The sequence below is a fragment of the Carassius carassius genome, unplaced genomic scaffold (genome assembly GCF_963082965.1).
Source record: "Carassius carassius unplaced genomic scaffold, fCarCar2.1 SCAFFOLD_68, whole genome shotgun sequence".
NCBI classification, from domain to species: Eukaryota; Metazoa; Chordata; class Actinopteri; order Cypriniformes; family Cyprinidae; genus Carassius; species Carassius carassius.
The window spans coordinates 348,153-369,321 of record NW_026775139.1 but is presented as its reverse complement, the minus strand read 5'-3'; the positions used below and the strand labels follow the sequence as shown (position 1 = coordinate 369,321).

Here is a 21,169-nt window from a genome sequence, read left to right as displayed (position 1 = left end):
TTTGGGAGCCAAATGTGAAAAAGCTCTACCTCCTTTAGTGGACTTTGCTATCCTAGGAACTACCAAAAGTCCAGCGTTTTGTGACCTTAGGGTGCGTGATGGGTTGTAGCGTGGTAGAAGGCTAGTTAGGTACGCAGGAGCTCAACCATTTAGGGCCTTATAGGTAAGTAATGATAATTTGTAACAGATACGGAACTTAATAGGTAGCCAGTGCAGAGACTGTAAAATTGGGGTAATATGATCATATTTTCTTGACCTGGTAAGGACTCTAGCTGCTGCATTTTGGACTACCTGTAGCTTGTTTATTGACGAAGCAGGACAACCACCTAGAAGTGCATTACAATAGTCCAGTCTAGAGGTCATGAATGCATGAACTAGCTTTTCTGCATCAGAAACAGACAACATGTTTCGTAGCTTGGCAATGTTTCTAAGATGGAAGAATGCGGTTTTTGTAACATTGGAAATATGATTTTCAAAAGACAAATTGCTGTCTAATATAACACCCAGATTTCTGACTGTAGAGGAAGTAACAGTACATCCGTCTAGTTGCAGATTGTAATCTACAAGATTCTGTGTGGTGTTTTTTGGTCCAATAATTAATATCTCTGTCTTATCCGAATTTAATTGGAGAAAATTATTTGTCATCCAATCTTTTACATTTTTAACACACTCTGTTAGCTTAGATAATTGGGAAGTTTCATCTGGTCTCGTTGAAATATATAGCGGAGTATCATCAGCATAACAGTGGAAGCTAATTCCGTATTTTCTAATAATATTACCAAGGGGCAACATGTATATTGAAAATAGAAGGGGACCTAGGACGGATCCTTGTGGCACTCCATATTTTACTGATGATAAATGAGATGACACCCCATTTAAGTAAACAAAATGGTAGCGATCGGACAGGTAGGATCTAAACCATCTTAGAGCCTGCCCTTGAATACCTGTATAGTTTTGTAATCGATCTATGAGTATGTCATGATCTATGGTGTCGAACGCAGCACTAAGATCAAGTAAGACTAGAAATGAGATGCAGCCTTGATCTGACGCAAGAAGCAGGTCATTTGTAATTTTAACAAGTGCAGTTTCTGTGCTATGGTGGGGCCTAAAACCTGACTGAAATTCTTCATACAGATCATTTTTATGCAGGAAGGTGCTCAATTGAGCAGACACAACTTTTTCTAAAATTTTAGACATAAATGGAAGATTTGAAATAGGCCTATAATTTGCCAGTACACTAGGATCTAGTTTTGGTTTCTTAATAAGAGGCTTGATAACCGCCAGCTTGAATGGTTTTGGGACGTGACCTAAAGATAACGACGAGTTAATGATATTGAGAAGCGGTTCTTCGGCTACAGGTAACAGCTCTTTTAGTAATTTAGTGGGTACAGGATCTAATAAACATGTTGTTGGTTTAGATACAGTGATAAGTTTATTTAGCTCTTCCTGTCCTATATTTGTAAAGCACTGCAGTTTATTTTTGGGTGCGATGGATGAAACTGAAGTGTTAGACTCTGTAGAATCTACATTCGCTATTGTATTTCTAATGTTATCTATTTTATCAGTGAAGAAATTCAACTGCAACGGAGACCAGAACGACAGAGGGCCACAATGACAAGCGCTTGTCTGAGGGGGGTCATGAGACAGGAGCAAGCTCAGCTTTTAAGAGTACAAAGAACATCAGTCATAAACGATGAAAAATGCAACAGGTGCTGGACAAAGTTCAAACTTTCGAGAGCGCACGTTTAACCTCCTGCATTCGAATGCGCAAACAAATGGAATATGCTTTGAAATTCTACGTGTTCAACTGTACGCATATCTCAGCGTACATGTACAAAAATTAACTATACTTTGGTTTCAAGGGTAAGCTTCAACGTCACAGTGCTAAAAGGTTCTTCAGGACAACCACCGCAGCCCAGAGGTCAGTCGGGCACTCACATGAGTGACGAGGTGGCCGAGTGGTTAAGGCGATGGACTGCTAATCGATTCAAAACGGTCGATGATACGAATCAGGTGTGTTAAATAATGGAAGCACGCAATGCATTAAGGACACGAGACCTATTCTTCAACAACACGATAAGCTTCAAAGAAGCTGGCAAAAATTGCCAAGGCTGACTCTATATCAAGTCATCCTGGCGGGGTATTGGGTAAAGTTTTCAACCAGCAATGATCGCGCCTCGGATGAGCCTCATAGGCTACAATATTGCCTCTGCGAAAGAATGGTGGCAAGGGTCGCGACCTTTCACCTGGAGCCATGTGGACGTGGAACGACAGGGTGGTAAATAGCTCCAAACTGCGTGGTGTGTCTACGAAAATCAGTAGGCAGTATGTACGAGAAGCCTTATTCGCTGCTCTCTCTTTACTTAAAGAGGAGTGTGTGTTGCTTTCCCGAACCCCTGGGGGAAGAGAGTTATGGGTATCTTTGCAACAAAGGGGTGGAGTCGTAAAGCTCGCGGTCTGGGTCAGGATAGATTCTGTTTGACGAGGCCCCTGGGGAGTTGGGTAGGATACAGTGACGAGTGCAAAGACACTGCAAACAAGTTCTGAGGGAGGTCCTGTGTCAAATGTGCTACCTTTTGCTAGACTCAGGTGTTCTCTCAAAACGGCAACGGAGACCAGAACGACAGAGGGCCACAATGACAAGCGCTTGTCTGAGGGGGGTCATGACATAGGAGCAAGCTCAGCTTTTAAGAGTACAAAGAACATCAGTCATAAACGATGAAAAATGCAACAGGTGCTGGACAAAGTTCAAACTTTCGAGAGCGCACGTTTAACCTCCTGCATTCGAATGCGCAAACAAATGGAATATGCTTTGAAATTCTACGTGTTCAACTGTACGCATATCTCAGCGTACATGTACAAAAATTAACTATACTTTGGTTTCAAGGGTAAGCTTCAACGTCACAGTGCTAAAAGGTTCTTCAGGAAAAACACCGCAGCCCAGAGGTCAGTCGGGCACTCACATGAGTGACGAGGTGGCCGAGTGGTTAAGGTGATGGACTGCTAATCCATTGTGCTCTGCATGCATGGGTTCGAATCCCATCCTCATTGTTCCTTGCTGTGATTGTTCATCTGCTCTGCACATTTGGTGCACTTTCCTTATGTGACACGTTCACCTCATGCAGTGCGATTCAAAACGGTCGATGATACGAATCAGGTGTGTTAAATAATGGAAGCACGCAATGCATTAAGGACACGAGACCTATTCTTCAACAACACGATAAGCTTCAAAAGAAGCTGGCAAAAATTGCCAAGGCTGACTCTATTTCAAGTCATCCTGGCGGGGTATTGGGTAAAGTTTTCAACCAGCAATGATCGCGCTTCGGATGAGCCTCATAGGCTACAATATTGCCTCTGCGAAAGAATGGTGGCAAGGGTCGCGACCTTTCACCTGTAGCCATGTGGACGTGGAACGACAGGGTGGTAAATAATTCCAAACTGCGTGGTGTGTCTAAGAAAACCAGTAGGCAGTATGTACGAGAAGCCTTATTCACTGCTCTCTCTTTACTTAAAGAGGAGTGTGTGTTGCTTTCCCGAACCCCTGGGGGAAGAGAGTTATGGGTATCTTGGCAACAAAGGGGTGGAGTCGTAAAGCTCGCGGTCTGGGTCAGGATAGATTCTGTTTGACGAGGCCCCTGGGGGGTTGGGTAGGATACAGTGACGAGTGCAAAGACACTGCAAACAAGTTCTGAGGGAGGTCCTGTGTCAAATGTGCTTCCTTTTGCTAGACTCAGGTGTTCTCTCAAAACGCAAAGGAGACCAGAACGACAGAGGGCCACAATGACAAGCGCTTGTCTGAGGGGGGTCATGAGATAGGAGCAAGGTCAGCATTTTAAGAGTACAAAGAACATTAGTCATAAACGATGAAAAATGCAGCAGGTGCTGGACAAAGTTCAAACTTTCGAGAGCGCACGTGTTTAACCTCCTGCATTCGAATGCGCAAACAAATGGAATATGCTTTGAAATTCTACGTGTTCAACTGTACGCATATCTCAGCGTACATGTACAAAAATGAACTATACTTTGGTGTCAAGGGTGAGCTTCAGGAAAACCACCGCAGCCCAGAGGTCAGTCGGGCACTCACACGAGTGACGAGGTGGCCAAGTGGTTAAGGCGATGGACTGCTAATCCATTGTGCTCTGCACGCGTGGGCTCGAACCCCATCCTCGTCGTTCCTTCCTGTGATTGTTCATCTGCTGTGCACTTTCCTTATGTGACACGTTCACCTCATGCAGTGCGATTCAAAACGGTCGATGATACGAATCAGGTGTGTTAAATAATGGAAGCACGCAATGCATTAAGGACACGAGACCTATTCTTCAACAACACGATAAGCTTCAAAAGAAGCTGGCAAAAATTGCCAAGGCTGACTCTATTTCAAGTCTTCCTGGCGGGGTATTGGGTAAAGTTTTCAACCAGCAATGATCGCGCTTCGGATGAGCCTCATAGGCTACAATATTGCCTCTGCGAAAGAATGGTGGCAAGGGTCGCGACCTTTCACCTGGAGCCATGTGGACGTGGAACGACAGGGTGGTAAATAGCTCCAAACTGCGTGGTGTGTCTAAGAAAACCAGTAGGCAGTATGTACGAGAAGCCTTATTCACTGCTCTCTCTTTACTTAAAGAGGAGTGTGTGTTGCTTTCCCGAACCCCTGGGGGAAGAGAGTTATGGGTATCTTGGCAACAAAGGGGTGGAGTCGTAAAGCTCGCGGTCTGGGTCAGGATAGATTCTGTTTGACGAGGCCCCTGGGGTGTTGGGTAGGATACAGTGATGAGTGCAAAGACACTGCAAACAAGTTCTGAGGGAGGTCCTGTGTCAAATGTGCTACCTTTTGCTAGACTCAGGTGTTCTCTCAAAACGGCAACGGAGACCAGAACGACAGAGGGCCACAATGACAAGCGCTTGTCTGAGGGGGGTCATGAGATAGGAGCAAGCTCAGCTTTTAAGTGTACAAAGAGCATCAGTCATAAACGATGAAAAATGCAGCAGGTGCTGGACAAAGTTCAAACTTTCGAGAGCGCACGTGTTTAACCTCCTGCATTCGAATGCGCAAACAAATGGAATATGCTTTGAAATTCTACGTGTTCAACTGTACGCATATCTCAGCGTACATGTACAAAAATGAACTATACTTTGGTGCCAAGGGTGAGCTTCAACGTCACAGTGCTAAAAGGTTCTTCAGGAAAACCACCACAGCCCAGAGGTCAGTCGGGCCCTCACACGAGTGACGAGTTGGCCGTACCTTCCAGCGATCGGACGGCTGAACACTTCCTAACACTTCCTAACAACATTTGAATACTTCCGAACAAGGTCGCAACACTTCCTAACAAAGTCAGAACGAAAGTCCGAACACATCCTAAATTAATCCGAACAGGTCCTAAAGCAAATCCGAAACTTTCGAACAGATGGGGCAAAGGAGCCAATCAATTCCTACCGAGAGGAAAGAGCCAATCAGCAAGTTGACATGCCAATCTCGCCGCTGATTGGCTGAATGAGTTTCGTGATATTCCAGCTGTTTGTAACTCACTGGACATCTGCTATGCAGAGATTCAAGGTAAGCATTATCACAATACAAATCCGTGACATCAGTGTTAACCTATTTGTTCAAACATTAATTCATGATTTGGAATAAAGATTATTCTGATCGTTCTACGCTTGCGTAGCAAGGCAAGCTAACTTAACGTGTCGCTAACTGATGCTTGTTAAGCCTTCGATTCATAACAAGTTTTTATTTTCTATATCTTTGCAATTTCATTTCATCATTCAGTATTCCAAGTATCCATTCCCTATGTTATTTCAGTCATGACTGAGTGATTCTTTACTGAATGTATTTAAATCTTTTACTATTCCAGGTATTCATTAAATATCTAGTTTTTTCCCCCTTTCTTACTTTATATACAAACACAGTTTTTATAATTATACATCAAAAGCTATTTGCAATTTTTTGCAAGTAGGAACATATTTACTGCAGAAAACTATTAACCTGCCACATATTTCACCACTCAACATGTCTGCTTTTATATACTTGATGTGAGTCTTTATATATATATATATATATATATATATATATATATATATATATATATATATATATATACTGTATATGTGTGTGTGTGTATGTGTGTGTATATAAATATAAAACTCCAATAAACTCCTTTCTACTGTTGCTATATTAACACATATTTAACCACATTGATTTGTTCCCCATTATTGTTCAGATATGACCAAAACAGGCGAATCCTCTGCTTATTGGAACGACATCTGCCACAGGTATGCCCAGGGCACCTTCCAGTTCAGTACAGGAAAAAGGCCTGGAAGCAGAAAATGGAAGGAGGTCCTGGAGCGGATTGATGCCTGTCCCCTGCAAAGGGGGAATAAGGTGGACCTGTTTGGCAGGCACATTGTGGGCACTTGTGGGTTCCATAAGGTAGGTATATGATATAATATATCAAAGGCATGATAAGTCCCTGTGTCATGTAATACACTATTTTATGCACCAACCCCTGATATATTCTCAGAATATATTCTCAGTACAGTTCTGCAGAGTAATTGGTGTAATTATTTAACATGAATAGTAAGACCTTCTTTTGTTCCTAATATTAATTTTCTCCCAGTCAACAGATAAGGTCTTGATTGAGTCAGGGCCTAAGGTAAAGGCAGGCGGCAGCTCAGAGGAGACCGGGACATCACAGGAAGTACATGGGGTGAAATGTTCTCTGTGTAGTGTGGTTGTGGAGGCAAAGAAGTTCTCCGAGCACCTCTCTGACCACCACGTTGAAGAGAGGTGTGACAGCTGTGGGGTCAGGGTCCAGGGTGGCGTCGAACTCCTCCAACACATTGAGTCGAGCCATTATGGGGCTCTATTGGCTCCACGTGTCAGCCCTTCAAAAAATCCCACACCATCTCCTTGCCCCTCACCATCTCCATGGCTGCCTCCACCTCCACAGCACTTGCCGTCTCCAATGCCAGTACCAGTGTCTCCATCCCCAGGGCCCACTCCATTCCCACACCACTCTCCAGCTCCAAAGCCCTCACCACCACCTCCACGGTGCTCTCCATCTCCACAGCCCACTCCATCCTCACATCCAGTACCCTCACTGCAGCCTACACCATCTCTGCCTCAGGCTATTACTGACTGGGAGAGCTTTCTTCCCAGTCAGTTCAAGAGAGTCCTCCAGCCAGCAGATTGGGTGTGGATTGCCAAGTGCCTCTATGAGCCCACAGGGCAGCTGAGGCAGAAGATCCAGGTGAACTGGTTTTATCCATCGATGCAGCCCAAGCCATGTCCTCCTGAGCCCGGGTGGTACTTCCGACAGAGGATGTTCTTGTGGGCACCAATGAGGATGTGGGGCATTCCTCTTAAATGCCCACAGTGTGGCCGGAAGATGCACCATTCAGGAATTTACCCGAAGGTCAGGGAGGTGATTGACATGGATAGCCGCTATTACCTTGTGGGTGGGGACTATCCACGCTGCAGTGCATGCAAGTTGCCAGTATGCCCATGGAGCCAGGACATCCTTTCACAACTGGATGTGGCACACAGGACCATGTTTCCAGCGGTGCTGACCACTCAGCTAGCCCTGGACAGGAAATGTGTGACTTTCCTCAGGCCAAGGACCAGTGGTAACAGTTCCTCCTACTTCCAGTCAGCAGTAGAGGAAGCCCACAGTGAGGAGTGGGCACGACGCACCATCCAGTACCTCTCTGATTGTGAGCATCATTTGAGAAAGGTTACCCTGGTCCAATCTGCAACGGCACCTGCCTTTTCTGCACCTGCACCCTTCAGGCCACGTCCACTCGCCCAGTGGTTTGAGACTGTCCACTCCAACGATATCCTCAGCCATTTGGACAAGATGAAGGGGGTGATTACCTCCACCCATGGCCGAATCCTGAAGATGGATTCTACAAAGAAGGTACAATACATGAAGGTTTCAGCATGAGGTTTATTTTCCGCCAGAAAGAATTTCAACATGATGAAAAATGTTGTGTTATATACATTTGTGTTATATATATATTATAATGTACCATAACAAATCAAAGAAAATGTATAATTAAGCTTGTCAGAATGTCTTTATTTTTCCTTCTTTTTGTTTTTCAGATCACCAAAAAGCTGGCTGGTGGCATTGGGGACACGGCTGCATGGATGACCAACATTGGCAATGAGCGCGGCCAGGTTCTGAACAGTGTTCTGACAACAGCTGAAGGCGCAGGACTGGAGGAGCTGTGCCAGGGCGTCGTCAAACGCTACCAGAATGCTGGCGAGCCAGAGCCTGAGGTCATCTATGTTGACCGGGATTGCTGCAGTCAGTCAGGTGAGATTTTCAAATTACTACTTTATCAAATGTGCACTGCAATATATTTTATAAAAGTTAATAGTGGTGTAAAAAAGTTCCCCTTTCCCTATTGGTGATGGTAATTAATTAGTATTATTTTTACAGCCAGTGTATTAAAAATTGTAATAAGTTATATTGACTGAAAAGTATGTTTGAAATTAAATCAAATGCATGTTTTTTATTTTTTCTCCTCCACAGGTGCATCTTCAGTGTTAAAACTTTTTCGGCCATGGAAGTCTATTGTAAGGCTAGATATCTTCCATTTTATGAGAAGATTCAACTGTGGCCTTACTACAGAGCACCACCCTCTCTATAGTACCTTTTGTTCAAAACTTTCCTCCTGTATCTTTGAGTGGGATCCGGAGGATGTGAAAGAACTTAAGGCTGCCAAGAGAGGGGAGTGGAAGTGCAGCCATGGTGGAAAGGCTCCCACTGAGGCTCAGCTCATGGCCAGCATCAGCCCAGGTGAACTCGTGAAGCACTGTAGGCGGCGGACACCCAGGGCTGAGGAGATCCGGGCCATGATTTCAGGGCTGCTGGAATCAGTGTGGGAGCTAACTGACACTACAGGGTTTCGCCTGGTTAACCCTGACAGCATGCACCATGTCTGGGAGATGCAACAAAAACACCTCGAGTGCATCCAGGACCCTCCACATGTAGAGTTGTACACAAAGACGGGGACACTCCAGAAGGGTGGCAAAGTCCTAAACGTGCTTAGGTGCGGCAGGGGGTCATCCTCGCTGGAGAGTTTTCACCGCCACCAGTGTGCCTTCATTCCTGGTAAATTCTGAATATGAAATTGCAGTATGTTTTGTAGATTTTTACGTTGAAAAGATCGCTATTGTGTCAACAACAGAACCCTGGGTGCTACCTGGATTTGGCTTGTTTTCATGGAATTTACTATCAGTCTCATTATTATGTGTTACTGTTCTATAACTGTGTCATTAAATTTGTATGTCCTCAGTTTAAAATAATTGCTGACTGAATCTGTGCATTTTCATTCTTAGGATGGAGATGCAATGCCATGCACACACAAATGTACATGTTAGAGGGGGCCTCGATGTGGAACATGAGCCGGGCAAAAGAAGCTGTATCTGTGGTGGGGGCCTCAACCCTAAGGACATTTGATGTCTGCACAACGTCTCATTTAAACAGCATGAGCCAACGGGTGCTTGGTCGGGCTTTGATGCCAGAATTTACCCCTCCAGGAAAACCCACTGGTAAGATATCTCACAGGAAAATGCTGAGCATTGGAGTATTTCTCTCTCTCCTGTGTTTGTTTGTTTGTGTGTGTGTGTGTGTGAGTGTGTGTGTCCTCTCCCCATTAACAATGTGGTACAAATTATTGCAGGGGAGCGCATTGCAGTGGAGTACTTGTTGGCCCAGTCCAATAGAGGCGACCAGTTGATTGCACACCACAATGACATGCCTGAAGTCCCCCCAGAGGAGCCAGAAGAGGATAGTGAAATTGACACGACTGTGTGCCATGCAGCTGACCTTAGGGCTGATGACTCTCCAGTAGCTGTCGTGCAGGCCCAGGTGACAAGTCAGGTGGGTGACACTGAACCCAAATCCCCAGATGAGGAGGTCACTGAGGAAGAGGAGGATGACACTGCAAGTCCTAGCACATCAAGCCAGGTAATATTGCTATCCTGTATTATTTTTTACTTTTAAAAAAAATGTATCTGGTACAGTGCAAAACGCCTATTGTCACCAATGTGTAAAGTTAAAATATATGCATGTACAATGCAAAATAATTATTACAACACCGTATATGTTTATTGGACTGTGTTTGGCATTTTTCTCAATTTCCAGAGTACACAGTGTGATTTCAGAGGTGTCTTGGGCTGGGAGGCAGTTGATGCCCTGGCAGCCTACTTGGTTGGCCTAAACCGAACAATCACTGCCTTGTCATCACAAGAGGAGGCCAACATAGTCCAGCTGTACATGGCTCTGCATGCCATGGACAAAGTACCATCAAAATATAGCCAGAGGGTTAAGAAGAAGGCTTTGACAGGACCTTGGAGAGCATCCAGGAAGCAGAGTGGCTCTGCTCCAGGACAGCAGGCAGCAGAGAGGTAATTTGACTATTTGGATCGTCACTAGTTTATAACCCAGTATACAGTTCAGATTATATCATCTTTCTTTTCCATAGATTGTTCATGACTCATGGGCAGGCAGCTCAGGACCCTGAAGTCCACAGGGTCTGTGAATGTGTTTGCCTAAGGCTTTTGAAAGAGTTTCAGCAAGCACGGAACAGGCCCAGGGACACACAAGGAAAAACTCTGCCAATTCCACAATCTATTGTGGTGGTAAACAGCCACTTAAAACAGCTGATGGAGGACAGCAGAGAGGTTCTAGGACAGACTAACCTAGTTCTGGTCCCGATAAACACCACTACTGTCTCCTCGTGGTGAGTCTTGTTTTATGCGATACTTTTGCACAATCACAGTAGTATATCAAGATTGTACTTATAAAACCTTCTTGTACATGCTTTTAAAAATGATGCTACAGGAAGTAAAGACAATGGGCTTTTATTCACTTAAATTGCTAATTTAAGATGAAGAATGTTTCTCTTGCAGGCTACTAAAAAGACAGAAACGTGTAGACAGAGACATGCTTCTGCAGGGTACTGCACTGCCCAAACAAGTATATTTGGCAAAGGAGGCTCTTCCTGAAGTGCGCGAACTTCCAGCTGTTCCTGCACAGCATGGGCATGAGTCCATTGTATTTCAGGATTCAGCAAAACAGGAGGGAGAGGCCTTCATTCGTAAGCGTTTCTCCAACAGGTGCCCAATGCCCACCCCTCCTCCTGGATCTTACTCTGCATTTCCCATATACCCACCAGCACCACACTTTGCATTCCCCCCTGGGTCCTACCCACCCTTTCCCAGCTACCAACCAGGTCTACCACTGCCTCATTCTACCCAATTCCATCCCCCTTCCCAATTCCAGCCCCCTCTCCAATTCCAGCCACCTTCCCAATTCCAGCCACCTCCCCAATTCCAGCCACCTCCCCAATTCCAGCCACCTCCCCAATTCCAGCCGCCTCCCCAATTCCAGTCCCCTCCCCAATTCCAGCAGCCTAATACCTTGCCATCACAAACTTGTCCCTCCACTCAGCCCAGGCAGTGCACATGGAGAAGGCAGAAAGCTGCCCAAGAGGATGAGGAGCGAGTGGCTAGAGGCGAACCACCACGGAAACGACTAGCAAAGGATATATATCACTATATCTGCAAGCAGTGTGGGCAGGCAAAAAATAAGACAACTGGCCACACTCAGCTGAAGGGCCGGTGGTACTGTCCAGCCTCAGGCCTCTCTGTTGCACAGTGGAGGGAGAATGTACAGGGAGTTCTTTGATTTTTTTTTTTCATTGGTGTATATAGTAATGTATATAGTTAGGTTTTTATATAGTTGCATATGTTGTGCTGTGTGTGTGTTGTGCTGTGAACATTTTGTTTTTAGTTGCTGTTTCCAGTGTTTAATTTGCAGTGTTTGTAAAAAAAAGGAAAGACACAACTCTTGTGGGGTAATAGTAACACATCCATCCTTTGGGTGGAAGATTCCAGGTGCAAGTCCTGGCAAGAGTTTGTGGTGTGTTTGTCAGATTATTATTATTATTATTATTAATTTTTTTATTAAAAATATAGTCAAAAACCAATCAAACACTTTACTTAAATCCTTTGTGTGTGTTCATGAAGTTTGATGGATAATTTTTTTTCTTTTTCTTGCTTTTCCCTCCTTTCTCCTTCTCTTTTCCCTTTCTTTCCCCCTTGTAGCAGTCCCTTTTGCCCTGTTTTTGGCTGAGTGGTTAAGGCGATGGACTGCTAATCCATTGTGCTCTTCACGCGTGGGTTCGAATCCCATCCTCGTCGTTCCTTCCTGTGATTGTTCATCTGCTCTGCACATTTGGTGCACTTTCCTTATGTGACACGTTCACCTCATGCAGTGCGATTCAAAACGGTCGATGATCCGAATCAGGTGTGTTAAATAATGGAAGCACGCAATGCATTAAGGACACGAGACCTATTCTTCAACAACACGATAAGCTTCAAAAGAAGCTGGCAAAAATTGCCAAGGCTGACTCTATTTCAAGTCATCCTGTCGGGGTATTGGGTAAAGTTTTCAACCAGCAATGATCGCGCCTCGGATGAGCCTCATAGGGTGCTTCTCAATTCATATTTCTGCATCCTCGTTTCCTTTCCTCGCTTCCTTTCCTCGTGTCTTAGCTCCACCCTTTTAGGATGCGAGGGAAGGACGCAAGGGAAAGACGTGAGGATGGAGGACTTGAATCAGGTGAAATGATTTATCCTCGCTCCCTTCAGCGTTACTTCAAAGTGTCATCAGCTGTAATTAAAGGGATCTGCCCTTATGTTGTTAAAGTTTGTTAATTAAGACATTCATAATAAATATTAATAAAGCAAGATGCCCTGTTTGAAATATATGACATGCATGGTTTATTTGAAGTGAAAAGGTAAAATATAAATAAAAATTGTTACAACAGATGTGAAGGGGGAGGAGAATTTATACGTGCGTCACGTTAAGTCAATAAAATACTTCCGCATAGGATACACCTGTGTATCCTCGCTCATCTCTCCTCATGAAGCCTCCTCCCTCCTCGTGGTGCAATTAGAGAATTGAGATGTCCTTCAAGATGGCAGTGTTCGATCGTTTTCCGGGTCATATGATGGAGGACGGAGGAGCGAGCAGACGAGTAGGGATATTGAGAAGCACCCATAGGCTACAATATTGCCTCTGCGAAAGAATGGTGGCAAGGGTCGCGACCTTTCACCTGGAGCCATGTGGACGTGGAACGACAGGGTGGTAAATAGCTCCAAACTGCGTGGTGTGTCTACGAAAACCAGTAGGCAGTATGTACGAGAAGCCTTATTCGCTGCTCTCTCTTTACTTAAAGAGGAGTGTGTGTTGCTTTCCCAAACCCCTGGGGGAAGAGAGTTATGGGTATCTTGGCAACAAAGGGGTGGAGTCGTAAAGCTCGCGGTCTGGGTCAGTGACGAGTGCAAAGACACTGCAAACAAGTTCTGAGGGAGGTCCTGTGTCAAATGTGCTACCTTTTGCTAGACTCAGGTGTTCTCTCAAAACGACAACGGAGACCAGAAAGACAGAGGGCCACAATGACAAACGCTTGTCTGAGGGGGGTCATGAGATAGGAGCAAGCTCAGCTTTTAAGAGTACAAAGAACATCAGTCATAAACGATGAAAAATGCAGCAGGTGCTGGACAAAGTTCAAACTTTCGAGAGCGCACGTGTTTAACCTCCTGCATTCGAATGCGCAAACAAATGGAATATGCTTTGAAATTCTACGTGTTCAACTGTACGCATATCTCAGCGTACATGTACAAAAATTAACTATACTTTGGTTTCAAGGGTGAGCTTCAACGTCACAGTGCTAAAAGGTTCTTCAGGAAAACCACCACAGCCCAGAGGTCAGTCGGACACTCACATGAGTGATGAGGTGGCCGAGTGGTTAAGGCGATGGACTGCTAATCCATTGTGCTCTGCACGCGTGGGTTCGAATCCCATCCTCGTTGTTCCTTCCTGTGATTGTTCATCTGCTCTGCACATTTGGTGCACTTTCCTTATGTGACACATTCACCTAATGCAGTGCGATTCAAAACAGTCGATGATCCGAATCAGGTGTGTTAAATAATGGAAGCAAGCAATGCATTAAGGACACGAGACCTATTCTTCAACAACACGATAAGCTTCAAAAGAAACTGGCAAAAATTGCCAAGGCTGACTCTATTTCAAGTCATCCTGGCGGGGTATTGGGTAAAGTTTTCAACCAGCAATGATCGCGCCTCGGATGAGCCTCATAGGCTACAATATTGCCTCTGCGAAAGAATGGTGGCAAGGGTCACGACCTTTCACCTGGAGCCATGTGGACGTGGAACGACAGGGTGGTAAATAGCTCCAAACTGCGTGGTGTGTCTACGAAAACCAGTAGGCAGTATGTACGAGAAGCCTTATTCGCTGCTCTCTCTTTACTTAAAGAGGAGTGTGTGTTGCTTTCCCAAACCCCTGGGGGAAGAGAGTTATGGGTATCTTGGCAACAAAGGGGTGGAGTCATAAAGCTCGTGGTCTGGGTCAGGATAGATTCTGTTTGACGAGGCCCCTGGGGGGTTGGGTAGGATACAGTGACGAGTGCAAAGACACTACAAACAAGTTCTGAGGGAGGTCCTGTGTCAAATGTGCTACCTTTTGCTAGACTCAGGTGTTCTTTCAAAACGGCAACGGAGACCAGAACGACAGAGGGCCACAATGACAAGCGCTTGTCTGAGGGGGGTCATGAGATAGGAGCAAGCTCAGCTTTTAAGAGTACAAAGAACATCAGTCATAAACGATGAAAAATGCAGCAGGTGCTGGAAAAAGTTCAAACTTTCGAGAGCGCACGTGTTTAACCTCCTGCATTCGAATGCGCAAACAAATGGAATATGCTTTGAAATTCTACGTGTTCAACTGTACGCATATCTCAGCGTACATGTACAAAAATTAACTATACTTTGGTTTCAAGGGTGAGCTTCAACGTCACAGTGCTAAAAGGTTCTTCAGGAAAACCACCACAGCCCAGAGGTCAGTCGGACACTCACATGAGTGACGAGGTGGCCGAGTGGTTAAGGCGATGGACTGCTAATCCATTGTGCTCTGCACACGTGGGTTAGAATCCCATCCTCGTCGGTCCTTGCTGTGATTGTTCATCTGCTCTGCACATTTTGTGCACTTTCCTTATGTGACACGTCCACCTCATGCAGTGCGATTCAAAACGGTCGATGATCTGAATCAGGTGTGTTAAATAATGGAAGCACGCAATGCATTAAGGACACGAGACCTATTCTTCAACAACACGATAAGCTTCAAAAGAAGCTGGCAAAAATTGCCAAGGCTGACTCTATTTCAAGTCATCCTGGCGGGGTATTGGGTAAAGTTTTCAGCCAGCAATGATCGCGCCTCGGATGAGCCTCATAGGGTGCTTCTCAATTCATATTTGTGCATCCTCGTTTCCTTTCCTCGCTTCCTTTCCTCGTGTCTTAGCTCCACCCTTTTAGGATGCGAGGGAAGGACGCAAGGAAAAGACGTGAGGATGGAGGACTTGAATCAAGTGAAATGATTTATCCTCGCTCCCTTCAGCGTTACTTCAAAGTGTCATCAGCTGTAATTAAAGGGATCTGCCCTTATGTTGTTAAAGTTTGTTAATTAAGACATTCATAATAAATATTAATAAAGCAAGATGCCCTGTTTGAAATATATGACATGCATGGTTTATTTGAAGTGAAAAGGTAAAATATAAATAAAAATTGTTACAACAGATGTGAAGGGGGAGGAGAATTTATACGTGCGTCACATTAAGTCGATAAAATACTTCCGCATAGGATACACCTGTGTATCCTCGCTCATCTCTCCTCATGAAGCCTCCTCCCTCCTCGATCCTCGTCTCCTCGTGGTGCAATTAGAGAATTGAGATGTCCTTCAAGATGGCAGTGTTCGATCGTTTTCCGGGTCATATGATGGAGGACGGAGGAGCGAGCAGACGAGTAGGGATATTGAGAAGCACCCATAGGCTACAATATTGCCTCTGCGAAAGAATGGTGGCAAGGGTCGCGACCTTTCACCTGGAGCCATGTGGACGTGGAACGACAGGGTGGTAAATAGCTCCAAACTGCGTGGTGTGTCTACGAAAACCAGTAGGCAGTATGTACGAGAAGCCTTATTCGCTGCTCTCTCTTTACTTAAAGAGGAGTGTGTGTTGCTTTCCCAAACCCCTGGGGGAAGAGAGTTATGGGTATCTTGGCAACAAAGGGGTGGAGTCGTAAAGCTCGCGGTCTGGGTCAGGATAGATTCTGTTTGACGAGGCCCCTGGGGGGTTGGGTAGGATACAGTGACGAGTGCAAAGACACTACAAACAAGTTCTGAGGGAGGTCCTGTGTCAAATGTGCTACCTCTATAAAGTCCATTTTTTTTTGGAGCGTCCATTCAGGTATAAGTTTGAGGGCTCGTGTACGTGGGTTAAGGGGACCTGCGCGCTGACCCCAAAAAATTTTTGCCGGACGCGGCGTCGATGTCTGCCGGACCGCGCCGGCCCACGGGAGACCCCTGACCGGCGCGGGAGGATCTGGACCCCCGAGGGGCCCCGTGGAAGCCCACCCAAATTTGAGGCCCCTAAATGCCATTCAGCACTTCTCCACAGGGTGGCGCACGGAGCAGTACACCTCAGGTTTAAAACAGTGGCATTTTCCCGAATGGGGGGTGGACGATTTTTTTGCCCACGAAACCTATATTTGTCCATTTGACCTTTAAAGTTACAGAATGACCACGGAACCGATGCGGACCCCCGTCGGACCCCCAACCCGGGTCCCACGAACCCATTATTTGTCCATTTGACCATTATATTCACACAATGACTGCGGATCATCTGCGGACTCCTTGCGGACCCCCACCCTGGGTCCCACGAACCCAGTATTTGTCCATTTGACCATTATATTCACACAATGACTGCGGATCATCTGCGGACCACTTGCGGACCCCCACCCTGGGTCCCACGAACCCACTATTTGTCCATTTGACCATTATTTTCACACAATGACTGCGGATCATCTGCGGACCACTTGCGGACCCCCACCCTGGGTCCCACGAACCCACTATTTGTCCATTTGACCATTATATTCACAGAATGACCACGGATCACATGCGGAACATTTGCGGACCCCACCCCCTGGTCCCACGGACCCAATATTTGTCCATTTGACCATTAGCGTTAGAAATGGGCCTCGGTTGGACATTTTTTTCGGAGATATCCCAGGGGCCCAAAACTTGGAACGGTGGCTCCTGGGGCCTCCCCCAGTGAGCTTACGAAGGCCCGGGGCCCAAGAGCCCTTGCAATCAGTGTCCACGAACCCGCTATGCTTAACACATTCAAATAAATGGTAGGTGGGATTTTTTTAGAAAAGTCCCAGGGGCCCGAAATTCGGAATGGTGGCTCTTTGGGGCCCCTGGATCGTGCAGTCAAAAGCGCGGGGCCCTAGTGCGATGCACTTTTTTTCCTTTAGTGCTACGACTACGTGCTTCGGGGCCCTGAGTGAGGGGCCCCTGAGATGCCAGAATCTCAAATCTGCGGAGATACGGAGCCTCAAATTTGGTGTCCATCCAATATGAATAAATGGCAAGTGGGATATGTGTCCACCTGAGGTTTAACAAATAGCAATTCTATTAAATTTGATTGAATTAAATATAGGCAATATTGTTGGTCAAAACGCCTGCAGTGTACTCAGACATCTCAGCAGAGTCCATTAATGTAAGATCTATCCCATAATAATGTAGAATTTCCATAGAAAAAATGTTTTGGTTAATTTCACCACATATGGTGCATGTCCACCCCTTAATTTATTTCATGGCATATGTGTCCACTTGCAGATTATTAAATAGCAATTCTATTTAACTTGATTTATTTCAAACTAGTGCAATATTGTTAATGGAAACACCCCTACTGTACACAGCACGCTCAGCAGAGTCCATTCATGTATGTTTTATCACATAATACTGTAGAATTTGCATAAAAATTAATGTCCACAGGAGCATTATGGAGGTCCCGCTGAATAAATTGTAAATGGACATTTTTTTTTAAACCTCCCAGTTGCCATTTATTCAGGGCGCCCTTCCTAGTGGTTCCGTGGACAGATAAATTTTAGCTATTTTGTGGTTGAAGTCTCATCAGATGTACTCTGCAAGCTCCGAGGAATTCATTTTTGTAAGTTTTATCCCATAATACTTTGTCCCATAAGTACCATCCACCCCCCTCGCACCTACTCATCCATGCCGGCCAGGGTGCACCCTCCCCGGCTAGAGAAGGCAGCTAGAGGCGGGTGGAAGTCGGAAGAATTTTTTTTTTTATGAGGTCTAGAGAAAACACTTGTACTGTACCCAGGGCACTCAGAGGAATCCATTTTTGTAAGTTTTATCCCATTATTCATGTAAAATATGCATAAAAATGTATGTCCACGGGAGCGCTATGGAGGTCCCGCTGAATAAATTGTAAATGGACATTTAAAAAAAAAAAAACCTCCCATTTGCCATTTATTCAGCACGCCCTTCCTAATGGTTCCGTGGACAGATCAATTTTAGCGGTTTCGTGGTTGAAGTCTCATCAGCTGTACTCTGCAAGCTCCCAGGAATCCATTTTTGTAAGTTTTATCCCATAACACCGTAGAAATATACATATAAAAATGTTGGATTTTTACACATGTGGTGAATATTAACCAAAATGTCACACACTTTGCCAAGCTGTAACTCCGCCAAAACGGGGCCAAACTGCACCAAAATCGGGTCAAAGTCAGACCAGGGGGACCTCTATCCGACGCCACCAGCCCCAAGTCCCTGAACCCACGGGAGGCGGAGATACAGTGCCCCAAATTTGGTGTCCATGGCATAAATGGCAAGTGGGATATGTGTCCACCTTAGGTTTAACAAAAAACAATTCTAGTAAATTTGATTTAATTAAATATAGGCAATATTGTTGATCAAAACGCCTGCAGTGTACTCAGACAGCCCAGCAGAGTCCATTCATGTAAGTTTTATCACAATATACTGTAGAATTTGCATAAAAAATAATGTCCACGGGAGCACTACGGAGGTCCCGCTGAATAAATTGTAAATGGACATTTTTTTTAAAAAAACCTCCCATTTGCCATTCATTCAGCACACCCTTCCTAATGGTTCCGTGGACAGATAAATTTTAGCGGTTTCGTGGTTAAAGTCTCATCAGCTGTACTCTGCAAGCTCCCAGGAATCCATTTTTGTAAGTTTTATCCCATAATACTGTAGAATTTGCATAAAAATGAGCGTTGAATTTTGGCACACATGTGCACCACATGTGGTGCGTATCTCACTTTTCATTAAATAGCAACTTTATTTAACTTTAATTATTTCAAATGTGTGTTATTGTTAATGAAAAGACCTTTACTGTACTCAGGACACCCAGAGGAATCCATTCATGTAAGTTTTATCCAATAATAATGTAAAATATGCATAAAAATGTATGTCCACGGGAGCGCTATGGAGGTCCCGCTGAATAAATTGTAAATGGACATTTTTAAAAAAAAAGGGCCCCTAAAACGTGCTGTCAAAAGCGTGAGGACCTAGCGTGATGCACTTTTCTCCTTGGGTCCTACGACTATGTGTTTCGGGGCCCTGGTTGAGGGGACCCTGAGATGCCAGAATCTCAAATTTGGCGGCCCTACTACCTATCGTCTCTGAACTGTGGACGTCCCACCACCAATCAAAACACGTACCAATTTGGTGGACATGGGGTCCCTTCTGTGACCCTTTGACCCCTAGAGAAGGTCGTAGGGCCACCAGACTTCTATGCCCATTCGAGGGGGTCCCCATGAGACACATATCCAAAATTCGGCCCGATCGGACCCTTGGGAGTCGTGTCCACGAACCCGCTAGGCCGAAAACATTCAAGTATATGGCAGGTGGGACTTTTTTAGAAAAGACTCAGGGGCCCGAAATTCGGATCGGTGGGTCCAGGGGCCGCCCCGAGTGAGCTGCTGAAAGCGCGGGGCCCTAAGGCGAGGGAAAAATTCGGAGCCTCCTGCACAAAATCTCTCCCTTGGCACTCTCTGACTCTTACATGATCAGAGCCTTTTGAGAGATTTCAGGGTGCCGGACGGGTATTTTTTTTTCAAGGTCCTACAGCTTCGTGCTTCAGGGACATGGGAGAGGGGCCCCTGAGATGCGAGAATCTGGAATATGGGGGCCCTACGTCCTATCGTCTCCGAACTGTGGATGTCCCACCTTCAATCGAAACGTGTACCGATTTGGTGGACGTGGGGTCACTTATTTGACTGTTTGACCCCTAAAGAAGGTCATAGGGCCACCAGACTTCTATGCCCAGTTGAGTGGGTTCCCATGAGACACATATCCAAAATTCGGCCCGACCGGACCCTTGCAAGTCCTGTCCACGAACCCGCTAGGCCAAAAACATTCAAGTATATGGCAGGTGGGACTTTTTTAGAAAAGACCCAGGGGCCCGAAATTCGGATCGGTGGGTCAAGGGGCCGCCCCAAGTGAGCTTCCGAAAGCGCGGGGCCCTGGGGCCCTCGCGAGTTGTGTCCACGAATCCGCTAGGCCAAACCCATTCAAGTATGTGGCAGGTGGGACTTCTTTAGAAAAGACCCAGGGGCCCGAAATTCGGATCGGTGGGTCCAGGGGCCGCCCCGATTGAGCTGCCGAAAGAGTGGGGCCCTAAGGCGAGGGAAAATTTGGAGCCTCCTGCACAAAATCTCTCCCTCAGCCCTCTCTGACTCTTACATGATCAGAGCCTTTTGAGAGATTTCAGGGTGCAGGATGGGAATTTTTTTTCAAGGTCCTACAGCTTCGTGCTTTGGGGACATGGGAGAGGGGCCCCTGAGATGAGGCTCTCCCGGTGGTCAACATCACCCCCTAGAGGTGTCAATACTTGGTTTACTGCGGATTCCCTACGGAAAAGGGGGGTAAGCCGACTCGTCCCGTTGGACAGTTTTCTAAAGGAGAAAATGGATCCAAATTGACAGTACAATCCCTTCGAACCATTATGTGGTATATGAGGTCAGTCGGACAATCACACGAGTGATGAGGTGGCCGAGTGGTTAAGGCGATGGACTGCTAATCCATTGCGCTCTGCATGCGTGGGTTCGAATCCCATCCTCGTCGGTCCTTGCTGTGATTGTTCATCTGCTCTGCACATTTTGTGCACTTTCCTTATGTGACACGTTCACCTCATGCAGTGCGATTCAAAACGGTCGATGATCTGAATCAGGTGTGTTAAATAATGGAAGCAC

The 21,169-nt window shown here is 45.7% G+C and overlaps 11 non-coding genes across 11 annotated transcripts; 5 read left to right on the top strand and 6 right to left on the bottom strand.

The window, feature by feature from the left end:
* Positions 1 to 2,081: 2,081 nt before the first annotated feature.
* Positions 2,082 to 2,221, bottom strand: LOC132137089 (U4 spliceosomal RNA). The gene has a single exon (XR_009431727.1). It is a non-coding gene; the product is annotated as a U4 spliceosomal RNA (small nuclear RNA).
* Positions 2,222 to 2,969: 748 nt separating this feature from the next.
* trnas-gcu (transfer RNA serine (anticodon GCU)) lies at positions 2,970 to 3,051 on the top strand. Its single transcript has one exon. It is a non-coding gene; the product is annotated as a tRNA-Ser (tRNA).
* Positions 3,052 to 3,225: 174 nt separating this feature from the next.
* Positions 3,226 to 3,366, bottom strand: LOC132137143 (U4 spliceosomal RNA). Its single transcript, XR_009431778.1, has one exon. It is a non-coding gene; the product is annotated as a U4 spliceosomal RNA (small nuclear RNA).
* A 724-nt stretch (positions 3,367 to 4,090) lies between these two features.
* trnas-gcu (transfer RNA serine (anticodon GCU)) lies at positions 4,091 to 4,172 on the top strand. Its single transcript has one exon. It is a non-coding gene; the product is annotated as a tRNA-Ser (tRNA).
* A 163-nt stretch (positions 4,173 to 4,335) lies between these two features.
* Positions 4,336 to 4,476, bottom strand: LOC132137173 (U4 spliceosomal RNA). Its single transcript, XR_009431810.1, has one exon. It is a non-coding gene; the product is annotated as a U4 spliceosomal RNA (small nuclear RNA).
* A 7,906-nt stretch (positions 4,477 to 12,382) lies between these two features.
* LOC132137204 (U4 spliceosomal RNA) lies at positions 12,383 to 12,519 on the bottom strand. The gene has a single exon (XR_009431840.1). It is a non-coding gene; the product is annotated as a U4 spliceosomal RNA (small nuclear RNA).
* A 1,284-nt stretch (positions 12,520 to 13,803) lies between these two features.
* trnas-gcu (transfer RNA serine (anticodon GCU)) lies at positions 13,804 to 13,885 on the top strand. The gene has a single exon. It is a non-coding gene; the product is annotated as a tRNA-Ser (tRNA).
* Positions 13,886 to 14,059: 174 nt separating this feature from the next.
* On the bottom strand, positions 14,060 to 14,200 carry LOC132137066 (U4 spliceosomal RNA). Its single transcript, XR_009431705.1, has one exon. It is a non-coding gene; the product is annotated as a U4 spliceosomal RNA (small nuclear RNA).
* Positions 14,201 to 14,950: 750 nt separating this feature from the next.
* trnas-gcu (transfer RNA serine (anticodon GCU)) lies at positions 14,951 to 15,032 on the top strand. Its single transcript has one exon. It is a non-coding gene; the product is annotated as a tRNA-Ser (tRNA).
* Positions 15,033 to 15,206: 174 nt separating this feature from the next.
* LOC132137203 (U4 spliceosomal RNA) lies at positions 15,207 to 15,343 on the bottom strand. Its single transcript, XR_009431839.1, has one exon. It is a non-coding gene; the product is annotated as a U4 spliceosomal RNA (small nuclear RNA).
* Positions 15,344 to 20,959: 5,616 nt separating this feature from the next.
* On the top strand, positions 20,960 to 21,041 carry trnas-gcu (transfer RNA serine (anticodon GCU)). The gene has a single exon. It is a non-coding gene; the product is annotated as a tRNA-Ser (tRNA).
* The last annotated feature ends 128 nt before the right edge of the window (positions 21,042 to 21,169 follow it).